At 47.4% G+C, this 14,532-nt stretch overlaps 1 long non-coding RNA gene across 1 annotated transcript in view; it reads left to right on the forward strand.

The window, feature by feature from the left end:
* The window catches only part of LOC134935070 (uncharacterized), a 158,775-nt gene that overhangs the window by 119,829 nt on the left and 24,414 nt on the right, over positions 1–14,532 (forward strand). The window contains exon 3 of the long non-coding RNA XR_010179875.1: positions 9,627–9,832. This is a non-coding gene — a long non-coding RNA (uncharacterized LOC134935070). The remainder of the gene's footprint in view (positions 1–9,626; positions 9,833–14,532) is intronic.

Genomic DNA, 14,532 nt, shown 5'->3' on the forward strand with positions numbered 1-14,532 from the left:
TCACAGAACCACAAGAGAAATAATTAGCTCCACCTGTGGTCCTTTTAAAATGTGTCAGTGAGTAATTAATACACCTGTGCACCTGCTGGGTTACCTGCAAAACATGCACTGTGTGGGGTCCTGAGGACCGAGTTTAAGAACCTATGAACTAGGTAGACTTGAGGAATGGTCAAGAATGTGGCAACTACAGTTCAATGCTAAAAAATGCAAAATCATGCACTTGGATCTCAAAAACCCAAATACTTAATATGTTATCAAGGGCATTATAATGGAAACCACTGAGAAGAAAAGGGTTGTAGGAGTCACTATTTCAAGTCGGGATGTGAGCCGGGCCATTGTTGCTGGATTTGGTTCTGATTTGTCGGCCGGCTTTGGATTTGGATTTGCCAAACCGCTGTGACTGGCTTTGGATTTGGATTTTTTCAAAAAATGTAAAAAAAAAGGTAAAATCACTTAATTTGGGCCTCACTTAATTTGTCCCTAGAGGAGTATTAACCTCAATAACATTAATTTCCAATCATTTGCAGATAATTTTGAACACCTTACAGCTCACAATGTTGTTTTCATCAACTTTAGGCCAAAGTCTGCAGCGAGCTGGCTGGTTTAAGAGATAGAGCAGCAGCACAAACACACAGCAGTTTATAAGATATTGATGAAACACTGACACACAGCAGTGGGAGAAATGAATGGGGATGCAAGATGGAATTGTCCTTGGGCCCGTTCCACCCACCCTTATGTTGGGTATTAAAAAGAACATGCACAGTTTAACAAAGCAAGCCCTCCAGTGACAAGGAAACTGCGTGAATCATGTGATGACAGCGCACTAGGGTACAGCGCACCAAATAGTACAAACAATAGAACTTTTACAATATATTTTTTATTTTATTATACCTTGCAGCTCCTTTCAAACTGCGTGAATCACAGGGTTAAATGCACGTGAAAAAAGCACACTCGGGTACAGTGCACCCCCTTGGGAGACTCTCAGCCTGGAGTGGACACAGCACAGTTAACAGTAGACAGCGCATACAGGTGGTCATTCCGAGTTGTTCGCTGTGCAGCGATGAGGCAAAAAAACGGCACTTCTGCGCATGCGTATGTGGCGCAATGCGCACGCGCCATGTACTATTACAATGAACTATGTAGTTTCACACAGGGTCTAGCAAAGCATTTCAGTCGCACTGGTTGCCGCAGAGTGATTGACATGAAGTGGGCGTTTCTGGGTGGTAACTGACCGTTTTCAGGGAGTGTTCGAAAAAACGCAGGCATGCCAGGAAAAACGCACGCGTGGCTGGGCGAAGGCAGGGCGTGTTTGTGACGTCAAAACAGGAACTGGACAGTCTGAAGTGATCGCAAGCGCTGAGTAGGTTTTGAGCTACCCTAAAACTGCACAAAAAAACATTGTAGCCGCTGTGCGATCCTTTTGTTCGCACTTCTGCTAAGCTAAAATACACTCCCAGTGGGTGGCAGCATAGCGTTTGCATGGCTGCTAAAAAATGCTAGCGAGCGATCAACTCGGAATGACCACCCCAGTGTACCCCCTACAGTGACACACACTAATAGTGCCTCCACACTGCCAATACAGCCCCTTGTGAGATTCTGGACACACAGTTGCAGGCTTGCAGCAGTGTATCCCCTATAACAGGGGCGCTTTAAGAGAGGAAGAGGCCCATGTGCAGCATCTTCCGTTAGGGCCCCCTCATCTTTGCCAGCAGCGCTGAGAGTCTAAGCCTCAGAGGGCTCAGACTCTACTGCGCATGCGCAGATCTCTGGGAAAATGGTGCAGCAGCCATTTTCCCAGTGATTTATCTACTGCGCATGTGCAGAAATTTGTTAAAATGTCTGCTGCTCCTTTTTCACAGAGTTTTAACTAGAGATGAGCGGGTTCGGTTCCTCGGAATCCGAACCCGCCCGAACTTCAGGTTTTTTTACACGGGGCCGAGCGACTCGGATCTTCCCGCCTTGCTCGGTTAACCCGAGCGCGCCCGAACATCATCATCCCGCTGTCGGATTCTCGCGAGGCTCGTATTCTATCGCGAGACTCGGATTCTATATAAGGAGCCGCGCGTCGCCGCCATTTTCACACGTGCATTGAGATTGACAGGGAGAGGACGTGGCTGGCGTCCTCTCCGTTTAGACTAGAGTACTAGAGAGAGACACAAATTTTGGGGAGCATATTATTAGGAGGAGTACTACTTGCTGCTGATAGTGTGACCAGTGACCACCAGTTTAATTAATCCGTTCTCTGCCTGATAAAAAACGATACACAGTGTGACACAGTCACATACCATATCTGTGCTCAGCCCAGTGTGCTGCATCATATGTAATACTGTATATCATTATCTGACTGTGCTGAGTGCTCACTGCTCACACAGCTTAATTGTGGGGGAGACTGGGGAGCAGTTATAGCAGGAGTACATATTTTAAGTACAGTGCACACTTTTGCTGCCAGAGTGCCACTGCCAGTGTGACTGACCAGTGACCACTGACCACCAGTATTGTGATTGTCTGCTGACCACCAGTATATTGTGATTGTCTGCCTGAAAAAGTTAAACACTCGTCGTGTGGTGTTTTTATAAACGCATTCTGCAGACAGTGTCCAGCAGGTCCGTCATTACATAATATATACCTGTCCGGCTGCAGTACTAGTGTGATATATATATATTTTTATTTTATCTCATTATCATCCAGTCTATATTAGCAGCAGACACAGTACGGTAGTCCACGGCTGTAGCTACCTCTGTGTCGGCAGTCGCTCGTCCATCCATAATTGTATACCACCTACCCGTGGTTTTTTTTTTTCTATCTTCTTGATACTAGTAGCTTACTTTAGGAGTCTGCAGTGCTGAGTCTGACAGACAGTGTCCAGCAGGTCCGTCATTACATAATATATACCTGTCCGGCTGCAGTACTAGTGTGATATATATATATATTTTAATTTTATCTCATTATCATCCAGTCTATATTAGCAGCAGACACAGTACGGTAGTCCACGGCTGTAGCTACCTCTGTGTCGGCAGTCGCTCGTCCATCCATAATTGTATACCACCTACCCGTGTTTTTTTTTTTTTTCTATCTTCTTGATACTAGTAGCTTACTTTAGGAGTCTGCAGTGCTGACAGACAGTGTCCAGCAGGTCCGTCATTACATAATATATACCTGTCCGGCTGCAGTACTAGTGTGATATATATATATATTTTAATTTTATCTCATTATCATCCAGTCTATATTAGCAGCAGACACAGTACGGTAGTCCACGGCTGTAGCTACCTCTGTGTCGGCAGTCGCTCGTCCATCCATAATTGTATACCACCTACCCGTGGTTTTTTTTTTTCTATCTTCTTGATACTAGTAGCTTACTTTAGGAGTCTGCAGTGCTGACAGACAGTGTCCAGCAGGTCCGTCATTACATAATATATACCTGTCCGGCTGCAGTACTAGTGTGATATATATATATATTTTAATTTTATCTCATTATCATCCAGTCTATATTAGCAGCAGACACAGTACGGTAGTCCACGGCTGTAGCTATCTCTGTGTCGGCAGTCGCTCGTCCATCCATAATTGTATACCACCTACCCGTGGTTTTTTTTTTTACTATCTTCTTGATACTAGTAGCTTACTTTAGGAGTCTGCAGTGCTGAGTCTGACAGACAGTGTCCAGCAGGTCCGTCATTACATAATATATACCTGTCCGGCTGCAGTACTAGTGTGATATATATATATATTTTAATTTTATCTCATTATCATCCAGTCTATATTAGCAGCAGACACAGTACGGTAGTCCACGGCTGTAGCTACCTCTGTGTCGGCAGTCGCTCGTCATCCATAAGTATACTAGTATCCATCCATCTCCATTGTTTACCTGAGGTGCCTTTTAGTTGTGCCTATTAAAATATGGAGAACAAAAATGTTGAGGTTCCAAAAATAGGGAAAGATCAAGATCGACTTCCACCTCGTGCTGAAGCTGCTGCCACTAGTCATGGCCGAGACGATGAAATGCCAGCAACGTCGTCTGCCAAGGCCGATGCCCAATGTCATAGTACAGAGCATGTAAAATCCAAAACACCAAATATCAGTAAAAAAAGGACTCAAAAATCTAAAATAAAATTGTCGGAGGAGAAGCGTAAACTTGCCAATATGCCATTTACCACACGGAGTGGCAAGGAACGGCTGAGGCCCTGGCCTATGTTCATGGCTAGTGGTTCAGCTTCACATGAGGATGGAAGCACTCAGCCTCTCGCTAGAAAAATGAAAAGACTCAAGCTGGCAAAAGCACAGCAAAGAACTGTGCGTTCTTCGAAATCCCAAATCCACAAGGAGAGTCCAATTGTGTCGGTTGCGATGCCTGACCTTCCCAACACTGGACGTGAAGAGCATGCGCCTTCCACCATTTGCACGCCCCCTGCAAGTGCTGGAAGGAGCACCCACAGTCCAGTTCCTGATAGTCAGATTGAAGATGTCAGTGTTGAAGTACACCAGGATGAGGAGGATATGGGTGTTGCTGGCGCTGGGGAGGAAATTGACAAGGAGGATTCTGATGGTGAGGTGGTTTGTTTAAGTCAGGCACCCGGGGAGACACCTGTTGTCCGTGGGAGGAATATGGCCATTGACATGCCTGGTGAAAATACCAAAAAAATCAGCTCTTCGGTGTGGAAGTATTTCAACAGAAATGCGGACAACATTTGTCAAGCCGTGTGTTGCCTTTGTCAAGCTGTAATAAGTAGGGGTAAGGACGTTAACCACCTCGGAACATCCTCCCTTATACGTCACCTGCAGCGCATTCATAATAAGTCAGTGACAAGTTCAAAAACTTTGGGCGACAGCGGAAGCAGTCCACTGACCAGTAAATCCCTTCCTCTTGTAACCAAGCTCACGCAAACCACCCCACCAACTCCCTCAGTGTCAATTTCCTCCTTCCCCAGGAATGCCAATAGTCCTGCAGGCCATGTCACTGGCAATTCTGACGAGTCCTCTCCTGCCTGGGATTCCTCCGATGCATCCTTGCGTGTAACGCCTACTGCTGCTGGCGCTGCTGTTGTTGCTGCTGGGAGTCGATGGTCATCCCAGAGGGGAAGTCGGAAGACCACTTGTACTACTTCCAGTAAGCAATTGACTGTCCAACAGTCCTTTGCGAGGAAGATGAAATATCACAGCAGTCATCCTGTTGCAAAGCGGATAACTGAGACCTTGACAACTATGTTGGTGTTAGACGTGCGTCCGGTATCCGCCGTTAGTTCACAGGGAACTAGACAATTTCTTGAGGTAGTGTGCCCCCGTTACCAAATACCATCTAGGTTCCACTTCTCTAGGCAGGCGATACCGAGAATGTACACGGACGTCAGAAAAAGACTCACCAGTGTCCTAAAAAATGCAGTTGTACCCAATGTCCACTTAACCACGGACATGTGGACAAGTGGAGCAGGGCAGGGTCAGGACTATATGACTGTGATAGCCCACTGGGTAGATGTATGGACTCCCGCCGCAAGAACAGCAGCGGCGGCACCAGTAGCAGCATCTCGCAAACGCCAACTCTTTCCTAGGCAGGCTACGCTTTGTATCACCGGTTTCCAGAATACGCACACAGCTGAAAACCTCTTACGGCAACTGAGGAAGAACATCGCGGAATGGCTTACCCCAATTGGACTCTCCTGTGGATTTGTGGCATCGGACAACGCCAGCAATATTGTGTGTGCATTAAATATGGGCAAATTCCAGCATGTCCCATGTTTTGCACATACCTTGAATTTGGTGGTGCAGAATTATTTAAAAAACGAGAGGGGCGTGCAAGAGATGCTGTCGGTGGCCAGAAGAATTGTGGGACACTTTCGGCGTACAGGCTCCACGTACAGAAGACTGGAGCACCACCAAAAACGCCTGAACCTGCCCTGCCATCATCTGAAGCAAGAAGTGGTAACGAGGTGGAATTCAACCCTCTATATGCTTCAGAGGTTGGAGGAGCAGCAAAAGGCCATTCAAGCCTATAAAATTGAGCACGATATAGGAGGTGGAATGCACCTGTCTCAAGCGCAGTGGAGAATGATTTTAACGTTGTGCAAGGTTCTGCTGCCCTTTGAACTTGCCACACGTGAAGTCAGTTCAGACACTGCCAGCCTGAGTCAGGTCATTCCCCTCATCAGGCTTTTGCAGAAGAAGCTGGAGACATTGAAGGAGGAGCTAACACAGAACGATTCCGCTAGGCATGTGGGACTTGTGGATGGAGCCCTTAATTCGCTTAACAAGGATTCACGGGTGGTCAATCTGTTGAAATCAGAGCACTACATTTTGGCCACCGTGCTCGATCCTAGATTTAAAACCTACCTTGGATCTCTCTTTCCGGCACACACAAGTCTGCTGGGGTTCAAAGACCTGCTGGTGAGAAAATTGTCAAGTCAAGCGGAACGCGACCTGTCAACATCTCCTCCTTCACATTCTCCCGTAACTGGGGGTGCGAGGAAAAGGCTCAGAATTCCGAGCCCACCCGCTGGCGGTGATGCAGGGCAGTCTGGAGCGACTGCTGATGCTGACATCTGGTCCGGACTGAAGGACCTGCCAACGATTACGGATACGGACATGTCGTCTACTGGCACTGCATATGATTCTCTCACCATTGAAAGAATGGTGGAGGATTATATGAGTGACCGCATCTAAGTAGGCACGTCAGACAGTCCGTACTTATACTGGCAGGAAAAAGAGGCAATTTGGAGGCCCTTGCTTTATTCTACCTAAGTTGCCCTCCCACAAGTGTGTACTCCGAAAGAGTGTTTAGTGCCGCCGCTCACCTTGTCAGCAATCGGCGTACGAGGTTACTTCCAGAAAATGTGGAGAAGATGATGTTCATTAAAATGAATTATAATCAATTCCTCCGTGGAGACATTGACCAGCAGCAATTGCCTCCACAAAGTACACAGGGAGCTGAGATGGTGGATTCCAGTGGGGACGAATTGATAATCTGTGAGGAGGGGGATGTACACGGTGATATATCGGAGGATGATGATGAGGTGGACATCTTGCCTCTGTAGAGCCAGTTTGTGCAAGGAGAGATTAATTGCTTCTTTTTTGGTGGGGGTCCAAACCAACCCGTCATTTCAGTCACAGTCGTGTGGCAGACCCTGTCACTGAAATGATGGGTTGGTTAAAGTGTGCATGTCCTGTTTATACAACATAAGGGTGGGTGGGAGGGCCCAAGGACAATTCCATCTTGCACCTCTTTTTTCTTTCATTTTTCTTTGCGTCATGTGCTGTTTGGGGAGTATCTTTTTGAAGGGCCATCCTGCGTGACACTGCAGTGCCACTCCTAGATGGGCCAGGTGTTTGTGTCGGCCACTAGGGTCGCTTATCTTACTCACACAGCTACCTCATTGCGCCTCTTTTTTTCTTTGCGTCATGTGCTGTTTGGGGAGTGTTTTTTGGAAGGGCCATCCTGCGTGACACTGCAGTGCCACTCCTAGATGGGCCCGGTGTTTGTGTCGGCCACTAGGGTCGCTTATCTTACTCACACAGCTACCTCATTGCGCCTCTTTTTTTCTTTGCGTCATGTGCTGTTTGGGGAGTGTTTTTTGGAAGGGCCATCCTGCGTGACACTGCAGTGCCACTCCTAGATGGGCCCGGTGTTTGTGTCGGCCACTAGGGTCGCTTATCTTACTCACACAGCCACCTCATTGCGCCTCTTTTTTTCTTTGCGTCATGTGCTGTTTGGGGAGTGTTTTTTGGAAGGGCCATCCTGCGTGACACTGCAGTGCCACTCCTAGATGGGCCAGGTGTTTGTGTCGGCCACTAGGGTCGCTTAGCTTACTCACACAGCTACCTCATTGCGCCTCTTTTTTTCTTTGCGTCATGTGCTGTTTGGGGAGTGTTTTTTGGAAGGGCCATCCTGCGTGACACTGCAGTGCCACTCCTAGATGGGCCAGGTGTTTGTGTCGGCCACTAGGGTCGCTTAGCTTAGTCATCCAGCGACCTCGGTGCAAATTTTAGGACTAAAAATAATATTGTGAGGTGTGAGGTGTTCAGAATAGACTGAAAATGAGTGGAAATTATGGTTTTTGAGGTTAATAATACTTTGGGATCAAAATGACCCCCAAATTCTATGATTTAAGCTGTTTTTTAGTGTTTTTTTAAAAAAAACACCCGAATCCAAAACACACCCGAATCCGACAAAAAAAATTCGGTGAGGTTTTGCCAAAACGCGGTCGAACCCAAAACACGGCCGCGGAACCGAACCCAAAACCAAAACACAAAACCCGAAAAATTTCAAGTGCACATCTCTAGTTTTAACAGCGCTGCTGACATTGGCACGGGACTCTGGAGGGGTAAGTATTCAAAAAATGGGTGCAACATGTGCGGTGTGGGGCCCCCCTGGACTCAGGGGCCCGTATGCACTGCACACACTGCACCCATTATAAATACGCCAGTGCCCTATAGTATACTGATAGTCTAGTATATGGATTATATTCCTCTTCCATTCCTATGTATTAATAAATTAATGTTCTCTCCTAAATATATATATATTTTTTAATGCAGAGTTAGCGCAGAATGTTTCTCCCTTATAATATATGTTTTTTTTTATGCAGAGTTAGCGCAGCACACATCAGCCTTTGATAGAATCCAAGTCCCACAAGAAACTGACGCTGGGATGATGCCGTTTGGTCTCACGCTGGGATCCAAATCTGGCAGGAACACCCAAGCCTGAGGCTCGGGTGTGCTTGGATCTCTAATTTCAAGTGACTTAAAGGCAGGTGGTCTATGTAGAAGGGGCGTGGCTTCACAGCAGTGCCGCGATCGCTGGTCGCGCCCCCCTTATATCGTCACTAAGGGGGCATGTTCAGCGCTCTGTCAGCTGCTGGCATGCCCCCTCTCCTTCTGTCTCCATTGAATAGACGCACAGCATCTATTCAACGTTGCTCTGCTAGGCAGTGATTGATAGGTGCCTCCCAACTGCCCCCCCCCCCCCCTTCACCGCGAGACACTGCGGCCCGTGGGTGGGACAGCAGGACATCCAAAAAAAATGGGACTGTCCTGTGAAAATTGGGGCAGTTGGGAGGTATGAAGCAATTTAAACATGCTTGGGATAGGCATATGAATATTCTTATAAAGAAATACATATCAAAAAGGGTTGAGATTAGCTAAAGGATAAAAAAGGGGCAGACTAGATGGGCAAAGTGGTTCGTATGTACCGTCAAATTCTATGTTTCTATGTATATGTTGCCTCTGTTAATTACAACTTTTACTGAAAAGCCATTCAGACATACAATTCCACATTGTTAAAGTGGAATTAACTTCAAGGGCAATTTTTAATCAGAGGAACACTTCATTAGCAATAACTGGCTACAGTTTGCATGCTTGATATTAGCAACAGATCTAAACATCACAAAGTGCTTAAGACTCTATGCTGTATATATCTGAAGTGTGTACAGACATGTACTATTATTGTGAAAGTGTATTATTAATATATTATTATGCTTTAAACCTCATATAGTCTGAGGATTGTCCGTAACATAAACCATAACATCTTAACACTTAACTATAATAAATAAAGACACGGATCATTGAATTTGGCAGAAAATGTTAGCCATTTATTTAAGTGAACCATTAACTGATGAATAATTAAACTAATACACTTTTTCTCCCAGAGGAAGGCCCCCAAGGGCCGAAATGCGTTGGAGCAATTTCCTAACACCATCCACAACAGCGGCACGATCAAGCAGAAGGAGCGGAACAAGAGACTGAACCCGGTCACGTGACTGAAGACCAGGAAGTGTCTGCGGGTCACGGACGACGGAGAAGCATCGAGGAGACAGCCTGTCACTGACACATCCAGCAGCGGAGGAGAACTAAGGTGAGTCTCTGTAGGCGGAGGGAGTGCGGCAACGAACCACTCTGAGAGCGGTCGCAGTGCGTGCATCTCCCCCCCAAGACAGGCACCGAACCCAGGCTGACTAGCCTCCGACCTGTGACCGAACACAGTCACAGTGACGGCGGCAGAAGCAGGGGGAGGGTAGACCAGTCCGGAGTCCCTTTCTTTCTCACGCACTTTCCGCTGCTGTTTGAACACCAGTGACGGATTGTCATTTTAAAACAAGTGCACTCATTTCATACAGACCAGCGGGACGCCGCGGCCTGTAATATAACAAATAGACTTTTTCACCATTTTCATTTTTTCATATATCCATTTATCATCCTGCTTATGGACTTCATCTCATTATATCTAGAAGCAAGCGTGCTCCTGCACAATTAGCAAAAAGGCTTATTATAGCCAAACAGAACTCATTCACGCATTCATATGAATTCTGGACTATCAGCCATTGTATTTAAAATAAATATCATTTTGAAACTTAATCAAGCATTTTTCACCATTTATTACATTAGTGCATACATATGCACAATTAGAAACCGGGGGTGAGCGCAGTGTAAAAATCTCTACTCTTGCACCATTTATTCTAACAAGCAGGACCAACTTGTTAACACTAGCAGCACTCCCCGTAACGTTAGTACATTTCTGTGCGCAGTCCATCCAAATTTTGTAACATAATTAAACTAAAGTATGGTGGCCAGAAAGAACGGCTAAAACTAACCTATCCCATGAACAAAAACCTATCTTATAAAAAACTGACGTAAACCTTCCAACAAACAATAGGTATCCGCTCAACCCCCATCTTGACTACCCAACCGTGAAGGTGATGAGGCTGCCCCCATGAAGGCGGTTCAGCAGATGTAATACCAGTCAACGAAGGAGAGCGCACCTAAAAATCAACCACCAAACGACCTCCAATCAACTCCTTCAATACAACAAAAGTTAACTTGCCTTTCTTTCCCGCCACAACCAAACCGTGACAACCCATATCACGGAAATAGCCAACGCACACAGCATAAGAAACAAACACCACCAGTAGGGAGGGAGGGTGGGACGATTACAGCAGAAGAGGCTGACCCAGCCCCTTTACCAGGCTTAAAAACCCTTTCCACCTACCCCCAACATTCATTCCTATTGGCTAACAATAAACTCTCATAATGCCTTACCGTCCTGCCCCCCAGACTAGCTGAGGTTTAACCCACTCCTCTCCTATTCTGTCAGTTCGTTCTCCTAAACCTCATATAGTCTGAGGATTGTCTGTAACATAAACAATAACATCTTAACACTTAACTATAATAAATAAAGACATGGAGACTTGAAGTCGGCAGAAAATGTTAGCTATTTATTTAAGTGAACCATTAACTGATGAATAATTAAACTAAAGTATGGTGGCCAGAAAGAACGGCTAAAACGAACCTATCCCATGAACAAAAACCTATCTTATAAAAAACTGACGTAAACCTTCCAACAAACAATAGGTATCCGCTCAACCTCCATCTTGACTACCCACCCGTGAAGGTGATGAGGCTGCCCCCGTGAACGCGGTCCAGCAGATGTAATACCAGTCAACGAAGGAGAGCGCACCTAAAAATCAACCACCAAACGACCTCCAATCAACTCCTTTAATACAACAAAAGTTAACTTGCCTTTCTTTCCCGCCAACAGCGGAGTTCTGCTCAACAGCAACTCCGCACCGCCACCATACCCCTAACCCAAAGAACCAACCACCGAAAACAGATCCTCAAGGAAAATAGAAAGTCCCTGCCTAGTCAAATGAACCCCATCTGGTCTATACAAGTAGAAGAACCGAAACTTGATCCGCTGGTGCCACACCACAGCACCGCCAAGAGCCACCACAAACTTAGCAACTGCGGAATTGACCTTCCACCGTGAGGCATCGATCGCCCTACAGTCCGCAACTCCACGCCAACACAACCACGGCACTATACAGGACCAAATAAGTCTACAGCTCGGCCAAGCACCCGCAATCACCTGTAAGTCATGTACAATTGCCAATCTAAGATTCACTGCCTTTCTCTTACCCAGGTCGTTGCCACCTAAATGAATCACCAACAATTTGGGCAGCCCAAAATGCTTAACCTGCTCCAAAAGGGTAACCTTCAGATCCTGCCACAACATCCCCCTAACTCCTATCCACCTCACGTCATCCGACCCAACAAAGCCAGGAGCCCCCTCCGAAGCCACCAACTCGGCTGCCCAAAAAACATACCCAAACACTAAACTCATCCTCCCGCCAACCTATAAAGGAAAACAAAACAGACAATTGTGAATATACAAAGTGAAGCAAAAAACCCAGACCAGAACAGGAACCAACTACTAGAACGAGGATCTACCAAAAAGAAAAATTGAATAAAGGACTTTGAATTTCCTCTAGGACAAGCTTCAGGCCAATCAAAGCAACAAAAAGAAACGGAAGGAAAAATCTAAATAAGAAAAGGGGAATGGGGGGGTGTTAGGGAATGGAGGGGAGGGGGAGGAGGGGGGGGGTTGGGGCACACAGAATAACTCGGCTGGAGGTGAAACGTAAAAACCTGCTGAGGAACTTGTAATTAGATGTGAATTAGCCGAATTGAATGAATTAAGCCAAATCAGTTTGTCAGTTCAGGCAAAAAATCGCAAAGCACTCCAGACCCCCACTGCCAGCAGTGGCGAGTAGCTAGACATCCGAGTAGGGAGGACAGGGGAGACAAACAATACAAAACGAACAAACTGAACTGAAACGTATAAAACAGTAAACGAACAACATGTTAGTAGAAACAACAACTCGCTTACGCAACAACGGGCCGAATGTAACGCTTATAAGCCGCCGACTTCCAGCGGCCCAAAGCCCTAATTTCGCCCACGGCGCGCCCTGCAGATGCTGCGGAAGTGGCGGCCCCAATTCTAAATGAATGCAAACCAAAGTCCCGAGGGGAGAGGCCCAAACTGGACAGGCAGCACCGCATTATCCAAGTAAATTGGTATTTCGTCAATGGAATGGCAACCCATCGTAATGCAGAAGCCAAGACCCTTCTGACAAGGGCCTGACCTCCGCATACTGACTAGCCAATGCCACCGGACAACAGTCCCCATTACCTGATGGTGCCAAAGTGATCCAATGACCTCTACCCATCTGATCAGTTTTGGAGCGGCGCAACCTGCACAGCACGGACCCCACACCCACGACAACATCAGCGCGCCGCATAATGGCCTCCGACTTCTTAGAAGCCGCAACCAACTCAGAAGCTCTAAACGCACCATGGAAAGACATGGAAAAAGCCAACTGATACAGAAGCGTTTCAAAACGGGAGTCCGCCACCCCCGCCACCAACCCCAAGAGGGAAGAAAGCAGGGACGCATCAATAGGGCGCCGACTATCAGGAGGCACCGGTGCCGAGCGCGCCCAACCTTTAAGCGCCTTCATCAGCAGGAAACTCTTCGTAAAATCCGACATACCCTTCAACTTTGAATAAAAGGATATCCCAGCGAGGTATCGAGACACCACAGCCCTCGATCTTCCCGTTACGAAGAGTTGCCAAACGAAGTCCAGAAACAATCTCTGACCCCTCTTACCTCTAGGCCCTTGGTCACGGGAAAAGTCTTCCCACTCCTTCCAGGCCTGACAGTATCCTGCGAGAGTGGACAGAGCCAAAGATAGCTCTGCTAGCCCTTTCAATCCGCCATGATGACCTGCCAAACATAAGAAGGGCAGGGCAAACGCGCTGAATCAGCCTCCAGGGTCAACAAACGGAACCTATCCCACTGCCCCCTGGACAATGCATCGGCTATCCCATTATCCACCCGGGGACGTGCTGAGCCCGAAACAGAATATTGCAGCGCATACAAGTCAGCACGAGCCGCGACAACACCTGGAGGACCCTGAGGGCCTTAGCCCTTTGGTTGTTAATCGCGTGCACGACCACTAAGTTATCGCAGCGAAAAAGAATACTGCGATCGCGAAGGCGCTCCCCCCAAACCTCCATGGCCACCATGATGGGAAAAAGCTCCAGCAACAACAGGTCGCCGGTCAGCCCCTCCCGTGGCCAAGACTCGGGCCATGAAGCCGTGCACCAAGCCCCGTCTAGATAACAACCGAACCCCGATGAGCGTGCCGCATCCGTAAACAACTGCAGGTCGAAATTGTCAACGAGCGTGGCCATCCAGATCAGCACACCATTGAAATCCGCCAGAAACGAAACCCACACAGAAAGGTCTCGCCTAATCTCAGCCAAGAAATGGACAAAATGGTGTGGCCTGGACACCCCAGCCGTGGACCGTTCCAACTTCCGACAAAAAACCCTGCCCATGGGAATCACCCGGCAGGCAAAGTTCAACAGTCCTAGGAGGGATTGAGCCTCCCGCAACGTCACCTTATGCCGCTCTAAGCACCGCGCTATGGACTCCTGAAGCTTCGCAACCTTGTCCCGTGGCAGCCGGCAAGCCCCTGCGACCGTATCGATATCGATACCCAAAAAGGACATACAGGAGAGAGGCCCCTCCATCTTGTCCTCGGCCACAGGGACGCCAAAATGCCCCAACAAGGCACGCAGTGACAACAACCGGAAACCACAGCGAGGAGAATGCGCGGGCCCCATACACAAAAAGTCGTCAAGGTAATGCGCGATCCTGCTACCTCCGCAAGAAAACTCCACACACCAATGTAAAAAGGTGCTGAACTTTTCGAA

Source organism: Pseudophryne corroboree, chromosome 6, assembly GCF_028390025.1.
Source record: "Pseudophryne corroboree isolate aPseCor3 chromosome 6, aPseCor3.hap2, whole genome shotgun sequence".
In the NCBI taxonomy this organism is placed as follows: domain Eukaryota; kingdom Metazoa; phylum Chordata; class Amphibia; order Anura; family Myobatrachidae; genus Pseudophryne; species Pseudophryne corroboree.